Source organism: Lichenostomus cassidix, chromosome 2 (assembly GCF_008360975.1).
Source record: "Lichenostomus cassidix isolate B80296 chromosome 2, HeHo_3.0, whole genome shotgun sequence".
In the NCBI taxonomy this organism is placed as follows: Eukaryota; Metazoa; Chordata; class Aves; order Passeriformes; family Meliphagidae; genus Lichenostomus; species Lichenostomus cassidix.
Window position 1 is genome coordinate 124,993,296 of NC_139482.1, and position 13,436 is coordinate 125,006,731.

Below are 13,436 nucleotides of genomic sequence, written 5' to 3' on the forward strand. Positions count from 1 at the left end.
TATTGCATTCCTCTGGATACACGTGAGGTTTAATTGCATTAGATTTAGTTATGCTAGACACTAACTTTTCCAGTCTTGACCCCATTCACTGCTTTACCCAGTTCAGCTGCAGTTAATGAGCATTTTGCTAAAGACTCCAGTGACAGCAAGAGCAAGTTGAATCACCACCATACATCAAATCTGTCTCGTCAGAAAAGCATCCCCTTGTGCCACCAGGTTTTCTGTGAAGTGTTGATGCTTTTGTGACCAAAGGGTCAAAAACAGTGCTTAGGAAACTGTCACCTGGTGATGACAAAATCAGTGCTGGTCCTCACAGGGTGAGCCCAGCAGGCTCTTCTGTGGCTGAATTCAGTGGTGTGGGCCTGGCCTGGGTCCTCATGGCTGTGGCAGAGTTTTGATTCTGCTGTATCTGCTTTGGGCTTTTCCCATCTCACTCCTAGATTTCCACCCCGGTGTGTGTATGTGTATATTTATGAGGAAAATTAAGCAGAAGTTACACATCGGCCAATACAGTGAATATCAGGGACATAATGGATATCCCTGGAAGAGTTCAAGGCCATGATGGATGGAGCTCTGGGCAACCTGGTCTGGTGGAAGGTGTCCCTGCCCAGGGTAGGGGGATTAGAACTAGATTGTCTTTAAAATCCCTTCCAACCCTGGTCATTCCATGAATCTGTGAGTCTGAGATATTCCAGGTTCTCAATTTCAAAGGTCTGTAAAATGTGAGCAGTAGCTCCCCAAAGATAAAATGGGAAGTGAAGGTGATGATCAAAAAGGGGATCATCTAGGTGGTGATAGATTGGTGGTGAGGGAAGTGCTCATTTCCAGCTGCAGTTTTTATTGTGTCATCTCTTGGTTACCTCAGAGTATTGCAAAAGATTCAAACAGTCAAAAAAATAAATGCATTTTATTTGATCTCTCTGCTAATACAGAAAAACTTGAATAAGGCCTGCAAGGAAGCTGTAATGCATTACCACAACATAGGCAGCAGTATACTGGGAATCCTGGTGGTATTTTTCTAAATTCTCTTTTCCCTTCCCCTTCCCCTTCCCTTTCCCCTTCCCCTTCTCAAGAAATCACCCATTCAAATTACTACATTAGGTAATTTTCCTTTCCATCTCTTTTATATTGTCAGTAAGTCCTATTAGATGTCAATATAGTGATAGCTTTATGTCCCAAACTGCAATCCTGTTTGTATTTCATTATCTTTCTCTGACATAAAAATACAAGAACTCTCCTTCCCTGGTATTCAAAGTCTAGATATACTGTGAAATGAGCTTACCTTTCCTTGATCAAGTTAAGGACATTTCCTTTTCCTTACCAATTCCTAGACTATGAATCACTTATTCATTTTCTTGGTTGTCATAATCAGGTCTATTTGATTTTCAAAGTTGTTTCTACCTAATGTTTTTACTTGTATTTTATTAAAAATTATTTCTGAAGGAGTTACACTAAAGGAAGAAGGGTGAAGTCTTTATGTCAGAAAGAACTTGAGACAAACCAGTAGATGCAGTGGTCCACTTTCTGTCACTCTTGTGCACACATGCAAAGGTCTTCAACTGATTGAACCCACAGCTCTGCAGCTCAGGCCCACTCTAAACCTAAGATAAAGGACATAGCCAGTTAGAGAGATTTTTAAAGGGATTCTTAGGGAAACAGTTCTGTATAAGAAGCTGTTCTGCCTAACATATTTTTCCCCATTTCTCAGTGGGGTTCCATTTGTGATCTCTTTATGAAGTTTGGTTTGGTTTTTTTTGCCATCCCAAGGAAGGTAACTCCTTCGGAACAAGTCAAAGTGATGTATCTGTGTCTCTGTTCTCACTTTTCCCACATGCTCCATTATCTTTTTTCTCAAAAATTCAGAGGAGTGAAAGTGATTATTCTTCTGTTCATGGCAGTTGAAGGGATGATGCTGTTGCTGAACTAAGGCGGAGAAAGCGCTGTGGTTCAGGATTGCTCATTAAGAATATATCAGTTACCTGAGAGAATTGTTTGCCTCTTCATAATTGTTTTTATATTCTTATGAACAGAAAGAGGTACTTTACTAGCTTTGCTTAACAAGGTAATAGGAACATGTATTGCTGATGAGGATGGCAGGAATATCTGACTGAATGTTATTTGTCTGCCTTTTAATTAGCATAGAAGTGGAGAATGCTTATGAGTACTGAGTCCCTCATTCCCTGGTTCATGGATGACCTCCCATTTTGTTCATGATTCTGCATCAGAGATTGATATTATGAGGAAAATACACTTTTTTTTTTACAAGAGGGAAATTTTCCTTCATCAAGGTGGAGGTCTAAGACTAAGCTGAAGTATTGCATTTTAGCTGCTGTGTGCTTATCTGCAGTTTGTGCTCTCTCTTCTGCACTTTCAATTAATAGTTTTTTTCCTTTAATTCCAAGCCAGGAGAATAAAACTAAATGATCTCCTTTTTTTTTTTTTTTTCCCAGGTGTAAATCGCTAGTGCTCTCTCAATACCTGTTTCATATGAAAAATTATGCAGAAATGCAGAACTTGTTTTGGAATGAAATGAAGACAAGTCTTGGTACGATTTCATTGTGTTTCTTACAAATGCACTACATTGAATTAAACTAGATTATGGACTTCTGTCAACATGCTTACCAGACTAATGACACAAGGCAGCAAAGGTACACAAGCCAACCAGATAGAAGGTAAATTGATTAATTTCACAGCTTCTGATATACTTGTTCCTACATTGTGGTGGAAACTCACTGACCAAGGCCTTGGTGATCCAGTTGCTGGATACATACATTGGTTAGCTGAAAAGGTTGTCCTGGGAGTATGTCCTGCTGAATGAAACTTATTGCAGCAGAGGTGGTATATTGTATTTAAAACAATTCAGCTTTTCACCATATTTGGAACAGCAATTTGAAATTTCTCTGCAGAGGTGGTATATTGTATTTAAAACAATTCAGCTTTTCACCATATTTGGAACAGCAATTTGAAATTTCTTTGTATTTTATTGTGGAAGCATGAAGACCTGCAAATGTTTACAGCATTGCTGTATAGTCAGAGGCAAGCAAATGTAAAAGAAGCAGCTCTATCTGTAGCAACATGTGCTGCAAAACCCTAACAGATAATGTTTGCTTACAGAATTTAAGGCAGGTACTTCATTTCAGTCAAAACCCATATAAATTACATAGTGGGGTATGGAAACCTAATTTCTGTTCCAATGCTTTATGTTGTTCCTTGTGGAGTCTGACTTTATCTTCTTTGGACCTTTGCCACTGCTGGCTCTTAGATAATTCAGTTGTCCTGACAGTAGCCATTTGTAAAGCTAAGAATTGCTGTGCTTGAGAAATAGTGATATTGGTGCCATAAGTGTGTGACTTAAATGTACAGCCAGACCAAGGTCCTTTATTTTATCATGGGCATACGCCAAATAATTATTTATTAGATGTGCAGGTGAAATAAAACAGCAACTATCACAGAATTCCTTTTAAAACACTGAGCATAGAATCAGAAATGAAACAGTATTGTAACAGTGCTACCTCTGATTATCTTGTGACTTTATGAGGGACTTAGTGTGAATAGTCACTGCTTTAGAAGACAATGTAAGAAACGTGCATTCTGGTGTTATTTTTCCTTCCTTTAATGGAGTGAAATTCCAGTATGGTTATTTGAGGCTGTGCTGGTGATGAACTCTAAGGTTAATTTTAAATAGACAGATGGATAGAAGTGCAGGAGTTGGTAGTAATGGTGAACCAGTAATGGTGGACTCTTACTTCTGCACAAAAAGCCCATCTCTGCCTACAGGATGGAGCCCTAACAATACAAAATTTCTTAAAAGATCCCATAAACTAAAGCCCAGGATCATGCTTTGAACTCTCAAATCTCAATAGCTTCATTCAGATGAACTCCTGCGTTACTTTGATATCTTCAAAAAGACAGATGAGAGATAGCATACATTTTAATTTAACTATGCTCTATATTATTAAGATCAGGCTGTGATTATGTTTACCCTAGTCTTTGCTGAATTCAAGACCTTCAAGATACCATTGAGGTTTTCATTGCATAAGCAAACCTGTAACTGAAAATGTATTTTGAAATCCTAAATACACAATGATAGTTTTATTTTTACATAATCAAGAATAAGAATAGGCTTCATAAGTAATAATTAGTCGAACTTTGCAAACTCATTATGAACAAGACAAAATTTAGAACTTTAAAGAAAACAATAGGAATTTTTCCTTCTGCTTTACAGAGTAATACAAACAATGTGCAAAAATCTGTGATTCAGAACTATATTCTTGCACTGATTGTATGTGCTTATCCTTTGAATTTGCTTTGGAAGCACTTTGCTAGTATCTTTTTTTCAATGTTAACTATGAGTAATTATATCTTATCAGTATATAATGATGTATAGTACAGTATTATGACGTTTCCTTAAAATAAAAAATTACTAATAAGGAATTCTTTTTCCTGCCCCAGCTGGTTTTGAAAGTCTGAGTATGTCATGCATGGATTCAAAATTTCTTGGAGTTGTGATCTAGAATTTTCTGATTGATAAGACAGGAGTGCCACACACGACTCAAACAGTCTGAGAAAGTCCACATTGCTGTAAATTAAGTAGAAAACAAACATAAAAGATGTGAACATTGCCTGTTACAAAAGTGAATGTAACAACACAAGTTCACTAGTACTCGTTTTAGAGCACAGCTCTTCTTGAAGGGTCTGTGGTTTAAATGGATATTTGGGTAAAACATCCATCTAGAAGCATGGGCAAAGTTGGAAATATTTGCTATATCAGGATAAGATACAATCATCTCCACCTACTTAACATAAAGGTACATTTTTTCTAGTCCTCATCACTGCAGCTTTGATAAGGAAAGGGAAGAGAAAAATGTGTTTTCAGTATGTCAGTAACTCCAGGAAAGCAGTGACAATTGCCAAGACACCCAGCTTGTTGAAAGCCTCAGCTGCACCCAAATACTTGTCTCCCTTCCAGTGATCGAGATGGAGCTAAAAACCAATTGACAGGATCAATTTTGCTGGTTCTATTACAAAGAAATGCCACAATTAGTGAGAAATAGAAAAGACACTCTGAACTCCTAGGGTCTGACCTAAGAAACTGAGAATGTGTTTGTGAATGCTCACAGATTTATGGTGGTCAGCTGAATTGCCCTGGCATTGTCAGGACTCACTCAGGCTTTACCTTGGGTAGGCAGAACCGAACAGATTCCTGAAAGCAATTTAGGGGTAAGTACACAGAGACGTGGAAAAGCACAGCTTGCAACGGAAATATATTTTCTAACTCTGTTGCTAACAGTTTCCAGTGCATGCCTTTATTTCTATGTCTTTAAAACTGCAGTACATTAAATAGCATTTTGAGGAGTGTAATCACTTTGTTACACATGGTACAATATTTACCTACAACAGTGCCAGTTACTGCAAAACATTATGGTATGGCTGTGAATGTCTCAGAGTGTTAAGGAAATTTTGTTCAGCCCAGTGTTGCATATTGTATCTTGAGCTTTTTTTTTCTTTGAAATATAAACTTCCAATTTGTAAATCATAAGACTTCCTTTAAATGCCATCTCACCTAAGAATATGCTTAGTAGTCTGTAGGACCTAAATAACCCTATGGCAGTAGACTAGTCCTGGGTTACCCGTATAATGTTTCAGCAACATCACAAGAAAAAATATAGAAACTTCTTAAAATACAAAAAGGACATTCTAAAATACAGAAACAGAACATGGAAATTATCATACAATGCACATAATTTTAAAATTATTTCAAACCTTTTTTTCTAATTCCTTTTAATTTTAAATCTGAATTGCTGTATTTTCAACTTAACATCTTTACTGTTTCAACGTTGATTCAAAGCAAACTAGTAAACACTTAATCATGTGCTGTTTAAACACAGCTGAAGTGCACTATCTCTTTACAACTAAAAGCAATTCTAAGGGAACACCCCCTTCTTGGCTGTATCAAGTGAGATAACTTCATCACTCTGACAGAGAACAGGAAGGTAGTTCTGCTTGTGTGTTCCTAATGCCTGGATTAAAAATGCATAATCCATCTCCCCAGCTTGTCATGTTGGAATGTTCATAAAATCTAAAAGGCTGCCAAAGATAACATTACATGGATTGAACATGACTAGCTTATAGTATGGTGACAACTATTGGCACTTCTAGGACTTTAAGGCACTGGAAAACAAATAAAACCTGTTGTTTTAAATATGGTTTTAAACCTCTGTAAATTAGACCTTGCTTCATTATCTGAAGATATTTAATGTACTGGACAGCTGCTGGGACTCTTAACTAGATAACATTTCTTCCTCTTTGCTTCATTAATTTCTTCTGGGTTTCTTTCTTATTTGCTGTCCTTCAAAAGCCAGGAAAAAAAACCAAAAAACCCAACCACCTTGCAGTGATCAGAATGCTTGTAGTTTTGAGGAGCTCCAGCTACAATTATAGTGGGGCATCGGGTGATCAGGCTCTCTAAAAAGCAGCTGATGTAGTATCAAGCTCAATGCACTTGTACAGCTGACCTTTTAAACATTTAACAGAGGTTATTTACTTTCATACCTGTACCCTACAGCCATATTTCATTATTTAAATATGGTTTTAGATTATCTAAATTTAGCTTAATAAGCATGGTCAACATAACCCAGTTTGCTCTTGCAAAGTCAACTCTGCACATGCAGGGATGGTATTGCAAAATAAAATAACTATGAAACTTATCTACCATATGCCTTTTTGTCCCCCCTAGGAATGATATATGTGAACAGACCTTAAAAACTTGACTTTGGCTGTTCTTTCATTGACTTTACCTCTGAGGCATATTTCCTTCCATCCACCATGTGCTCTGAGCCTTGCTCATTATTTTGGCCCCAATGGAAATGAAACTGCTGCAATGATTATGTTCCAGAGAGGGCTCCTCCAGTCAGCCCTGCAAACACATGAAGTATGGTTAAATCTTTACCAATCAATAAAGTCTTTCAGACAGCCAAGTTACAGATTTCAAAGATTTTTATACTGTGCAAGCAGTTTGTTCTATATTCACATATTTTTATATGAGATTGTTTTTAAATATCTAGAGAAAAAAGCTGATAGTTTATGCAGTTAAGCCAAAGTCGTTGAAGGTTTTAACTCCAGGTATGCATATGAGTGCATTATAGTAAACCTGCATGTCTCTTTGACACAGTTCCAAAATTCAGGTGAAACATATGTGAATACATCTTCTACTCCGGAGATGATACAGCAAAAATAATGCAGAAATCCAGCAGTTTGCCAGGAGCAGTAACTGAATTTTGAAAACTGCAGAACAAACAGTCCTACTCAAGGAATGCAATTCCCACTAACACCTGCATTATTTATGACAGTATTTTAAAGGTCTATTTCTTCACAGAAGTAACAGTTATAGGCATTTGATGTTTTCTGAATTTAGAGTATGAGCTGCCCCAGGTGTACCCCGGTGTTATTGATGCTGTTTATTGGTCACTATCATTAATTCCTTGCTTACAAGCACATAGAAGTGTATTGATTTCCACTGTAGTGACAGTTACCTGTAATTGTGCATGCTACTTAGAAATATGTGCCTGGAGTTCTTACAGCATATTCAACATTATACATCAGCAGAAAGAAATCTCCTTTGCTATCAAGGAAATAAGACTCTCCAAAAGGAAAAAAAAAATCCCTAGTCCAGAGTGATTTCATATGGAGTTAACAGAGGAACTTTTGCATATGCATAAATCTCACACTATAGATAAAAAAAAAATAAAATAAAAAAAAAGCCCAATTGAGTGACTGTGTTTACAAAGTCTCCTCCTATGTTCCCCTCCCCAAATCAGTGACTATCCTGGAGGTTTCCTACTGGGGAATTACCTTTTACCATTGACACAAGTACACTTGCCAACAAGTCCTAATTTTAAAGAATATAATTTGGATCTCCTTTGACATTTAAAGGGTGTTGCCAACCAGTGTAACAGAATTAGTAAGCATATCCTAATCTATATAAATACTCCTGCCAAGCAAGTAGTCTTTCAATATAAATTTTTTAAAAAGAGAATGAAAAAAAAGTCTCACATCCCCCTCTTCAGGCCCCCTGTTTACTAACCTCAAGGGTTGTTTTTATCCTTATTCTTAAATTTCATGTGGAATGAAAGTTCAACATTGATGATCTCTTTGCATCTGGAAGGTTTCCAAATGATTCAGAGAAGACATATTTAGTTTTAGTATCTTTTTTGACATACTTAATTTTAGTATCTATGAGAGACTGAAGGTCTCCATTGGCAATAGAGTAAAACTTGTGCCAGTGGTCAGGTCCCAGGCAAAACAAATACTTTAAGTTTTCTACTTCTTATTCTGTACCAGTACTAAATTGAGGTCACTTTCTCTTGAAATTGTATACATAATAAAGAGACTTGAAATGTTAACAATCCATGTAACTGGTTATTTTTCAAATTAAAATATATTATAAAAAATCTGGTTTTCTGTTAAAGATTTTTTTTACCATTGTTGCCTTGATAACTGCAGTTCAAACTTGCCTTTTTTTCCTCCTTGCAAGGTGCTGTCTTCTTTTAAAAAACCGTACTAGTGCTAAAGAAAACTGTTAGGAAAACATCTCTGATTTGAATTTCTTCTGAATTTCTAACTTATGTGTGGGCTTTTATAGACCTGCTTGAACAGCAAAGACATTAATGATTTCTAACGAACCTTTATTCATTCCATATGACTCCAGAATGGCATGAGAAACTGTGATAAGAGAAAGGGTTGTAATAAGGAAACAGTGTGGTTTGCAATCTGCTTACCTTTTGATTCAGTACATATACTAAGACAGATGTGAATTGGATGGCAAATTAAAATATAAATCATTCTAACTGTTCAAATGTTGTCCAAAGACCTTTACACTAAATAACCCAAATGGTAATTATGGTATAAAACTGAAGACTACACAGAAAGCAATGGCTGCTCAGCCTTTTTTAAAATCCATGTCAGTGATTTAAGAAATTTATATGTGGATTTTAAAACACTGATTTTGACAATCACCTAAAAATAGTCGATCTCAGTGACTGTTAGTGGTGGAAAACATCAGTGTTCAACAAAATGGTCAATATATTATTAAATACTACATTAATACCACTCACAATGCTCTCAGTAAGAAAGGAGATCCAAAACCTGCTCAGTTCTACCAGCTTCAGATGCTTTGGAAATGATCTCAAGCCATTTTTGTACTGCTGGGAATCTTCAAGGCAATCTTTTGGGGATTAATACCTGACTGATTTAAAACTAAGTTCTGCTAACACGTATGGGATTTTGTCTGGTTTAAACTCTGTGTCATACACACTTAAAAGCAGAATTGCATTTTTAGGACCTTATGCTTGACAAATACTGCAGCACAGTTAAATAGTTGAGGTATTATCTATATTTGTAACCATTTGAACTGAGTGCACAGAGCAATTATTTCTATATAAAATAAGGTCTATCATAGATTATGTAAGTCTTGCCTTGTCATCATGCGTTGCAAAACTGGAACCTGTTGACATTTTCCTGTTTTTCTTACAGGCTATTCTCAGTAATAGGAAACTACTGATATCTGCCTTTGCAGATGTCCGCAGCTGACGTCAGGAATTTCAGACACCATTGTGCAAGTAGCCTTCTAACCTGCAAAACTTGTTGCATTGATGACTAGGGATATGACAGCTTTTAGGCACATCTCAATTATAGGTGGATTGCAATTTTATGTTCTTTTTTTTTTTTTTGGTTGTACAGAAATTATGTTTTATCAGACTCGAAAGTGTTCAAAGGAAAATTACCACCACAAACTTCTGCAGAGAGACAGCTTCACCTGCTTAGTCTCTGATCCAAGTCAGATTACTAAAATTATATCAGCCCTTCTGAAACAGAATGTGCTTGTTGCAGATCAGAAATTCTGACTTTGGACCAGATCTGATATCAATTATCACTGCTCCTTTGGAATAATGTAGGAGATAAATTCCTTCACTCCTATGAGTGCCAGAGCACCAAATCATCTGCAGTTGTTCACACTCACAGCAGGGTGAAAAAGACACAGACCCCTCAGTTCCTTGTCTGCCATCAGTTACCTGTAGACTGTGTTGGTTACTGTGAATTAGTTATATAGATAATATCAAAGACCTTCTGTCTGCAGTCAAGAACTATCAGCTGAACCACTGAAAAAGAAAGTGACTAGTTAGATGGGGCTGATCCAGAGAGATCTGAAAATATATTTAAGGTTTGTGTGAAACAGATGGTGCATTACAGTGTGATATAGGGACAATATATTATATTCAATTATGAAGAAATTCAGTGACAAAGAATACAGAAGAGTGGGGCAAGGCAATTTTGAATTTTCTAAGAAAGGAATGAAGTTTTGGGAAAAATAACAGAGGAAATATAAATCTTACCTTGTTATACAGATGCAATGGGAATATAATTTGCAAACATTACCACAGTTTCTTTTGCTTGATCAGATAACAAATGTCAATTTTATGACTATGAAAAATATTCCTTCTGTGCGAGGTGAGCATGGCAGAGATTTGGTAAAATGATCTCTTGGAAGAGGAGCCAAGATTTCAGAACTGTGACCTTTTCACTGTCTCATCAGCCTGGCTATAAAGTAATTCTAGACTCTGGTTTAATGCAGCAAACTGTGTCTGACTGACACAACAAGTGGTTTGCTGCTTGAAACCCAACACAACTGGCTTATGATTCCTCCCATTACTGCTGTTTCTACATCCCTAAGTGTACTTCAGCTTTTAGCTATGATCCTATCACTGTTGTTAAAATATGTAATAACTAGCATTTCTTAATTAAAGTCTAACCTGCTAGTTCTTACAACTTTAAATAAAAACCTGTCAACCCCCTTTTTTTCTTCCTTCTGCATGCATGCAGGGTGGAAGGTTAATGTTATGAAGGAGTTCTTGAGCTCCTGAGAAGTCCATGAACCAGGATTCAAAGGAAAAGAGTCCAGTGGTTTTTTTAATAGACTTCCCCATTTTTTTAATTATTGAAATTACAGCGTGGCTGTGCAATCAACCTTTCTCCAGATGGCAAAGAAATTAGTTTTGACTTTAAATAAATCCTAGGAAATGCAGCTTAGAAAGAGTGGCTGAAAGCTTATTGCTTGTTGCACAGATCTTTCCATTTGGGCAACTTCTTTCAGTCCCTTATCTAGCAGACAGAATCCACTTTAGGCTTTTTGTACAACAACTTCATGCTAGGAGGAACTACCTGAACTCAAAGAGCACAGAATTTTTTTTCCCAAAATAAGAGCTTTTTGCAAATTGCAGTAGGGATGGAAGTAAATTACTTACAAATTTAAGTTAAAATAATATGATTTAAAGCAGTTTCTAATTATTTTTGTGACTCTTGTGCACTCCTCCACTGTACTTGTAGTCCAGATGTTGTCATGCTTTCCCAATGTTTAGAACTATGGGACTAAATTGCTGAGACAGCAACCACAAAAAATGTCCCAGCAGCACAGGGAACAGGAAGGCTGAGGATCATGGATGGTCATACACTTCTTAAAACACAACCCTGTATTCCATCAGACACTGATTATTGTCTACGCATTTTAGGCTACCCCACTCTGCAGGGAAAGTGTTAGCACCTTTCCAGGAAACTGGGATTAATGAAATGTGATATCCTTGGCAAAACCTTCACGGTATAAATAGAAGTGGATCCCTGGCTTTCTGGATGAATGTGTTCAAAATTTTAATGTCTAAAGTTCTGAACCTACAAAACACTATAAATGTGTTTATGCATAGCAGGACACCTACTGACCTTATTTGGGAGTATGAAGTTAAAAATTAACATAGTATAGGAATGAATGTAAAATAGTCTTATTTTAAGGACACTAGTCAGAAAAAAACACAGAAAGCTCTTCTGAAAAATATTATATTCTAAAAACACTGAAATAATTCTTGTTTTCATTTTGTAAGTTCCAAATACTACATATCTCAATAGTGAATTGATTTGCGACAAAAAGTCTACAAATATTCTTACTAAATATTTCACTAGCTCTCACAGTGACCCTTTTTGTTTAATATTTACAGAGAATCAAGATCCTGTTATTTGTAATGGTCTGGTCAAAATTAAATGATCTGTATCAGATAATCTTCCCACATAGCTATTGTAAGTAAACCAGTGGGGGGAAAGTTGCAAAGTCATGAAAGTTCTGGAGTGAAATAGAATGGTGCTTCCAAGCCACCAGGCTTTGCTTGATCTGAGGAAGCCCTGGACATCTTTGTGCAAAGTATTCCACAGGGCGCAAGAGATAAGGATCATCTCAAAAATAAAATGTGGCACAGTAAACATTGGCCTATGGCATAAAGGTGTGAGACAGTAGGACCCCAATGGTTGTGAAAGAGCCTTTGTCTCATATTACCTCACATCTGCGTCATGAACTGGGCTTTGCTAATGTCAGAGATACAGCTCAGATTGTGTGCGCACAGCTGGTTATTGTGGATATTGTGGTTATTGGCTCCTCTGTGTGACAGAAAAAGTGTCATCTTGACAGGGGAATTTTATCTGCTATGGCCTACAGTTTTTGGCTTTTAATACTAACTGAGCATTTACTTTAAGTTGAGAAATACAGTACATCAGTCTATGCAAAAAACATAGAACTGTCTGTCCTATAACTCCATGTCCCAGTTACAAGAACAGGCAAGGTCTGAAACAAGAAAAAAACTTGAGTCCAAATAATGAATTATTCATAATCTTTTCTTGTACCTGGGTAGTAGGAATATACAGTATTTTCTCTCAAATACAAGAAAAAAAACCTCTATAACTGTTATTATGCACCTCGTATTCAGGGAATATATTAAATAGCAAATAATATCATTAGATACCAGAAAAAACTTGTAGGTGGACATGGCATGATAATAAAAACAAATTTTAATTTTTGCAGTTATACTGACACAACTTCACACAATTGGTATTAGAAATGATGGGGTACTTCTATGTTTTTGTCTTTTCAGCTCTGTATCTTAGTATGAAAACAGCATATATATCAGCAACAGACTTACAGATTTACAGATATAACATATGAAAGAGAAAGACAGACTACTGTGTTGGTACATTTTACTTGCCCTGCATTAGGGGTTTTCAGCAAGCAGCCTTTCTCTTCTTGCTTGTCTTTCACGTTTAAAAGAATCCACAGAGCTCAGAGTTTGGGACCAGAAGTTGAAAATCACATTTGTGTGTCAGGAGATTGCTGAAAATTGTTATTTGAATGATATATTTTTGTACATGATACAGCTTTGCCAGGTATATATTTACATATATCTATATCTATAGATACATCTATATCTATCTATATCTCTCTCTATATATACATATATATCTCACTGCTATTGCTTGAGAATCAATTTGAGCTGTATCTGTGGAGCTGTATGTATAGAGCAGATGTTTGCCCAAGGTAACCAAATGTAATCAATTTTTGGAGTTCC

The 13,436-nt window shown here is 36.4% G+C and overlaps 1 long non-coding RNA gene across 3 annotated transcripts; it reads right to left on the minus strand.

Moving 5' to 3' along the window:
* Positions 1-837: 837 nt before the first annotated feature.
* LOC146442189 (uncharacterized) lies at positions 838-10,514 on the minus strand. 3 transcript variants are annotated; one of them, XR_014849567.1, is made up of 3 exons: positions 10,392-10,514; positions 6,798-6,916; positions 838-1,601 (listed from the first exon to the last, which is right to left on the minus strand). It is a non-coding gene; the product is annotated as an uncharacterized LOC146442189 (long non-coding RNA). The 3 variants fall into 3 exon arrangements; XR_014849568.1 differs by lacking the exon at positions 10,392-10,514 and adding an exon at positions 8,084-8,170; XR_014849566.1 differs by lacking the exon at positions 10,392-10,514 and adding an exon at positions 8,480-8,626 and having other exon boundaries at positions 839-1,601.
* Between the last annotated feature and the right edge of the window lie 2,922 nt (positions 10,515-13,436).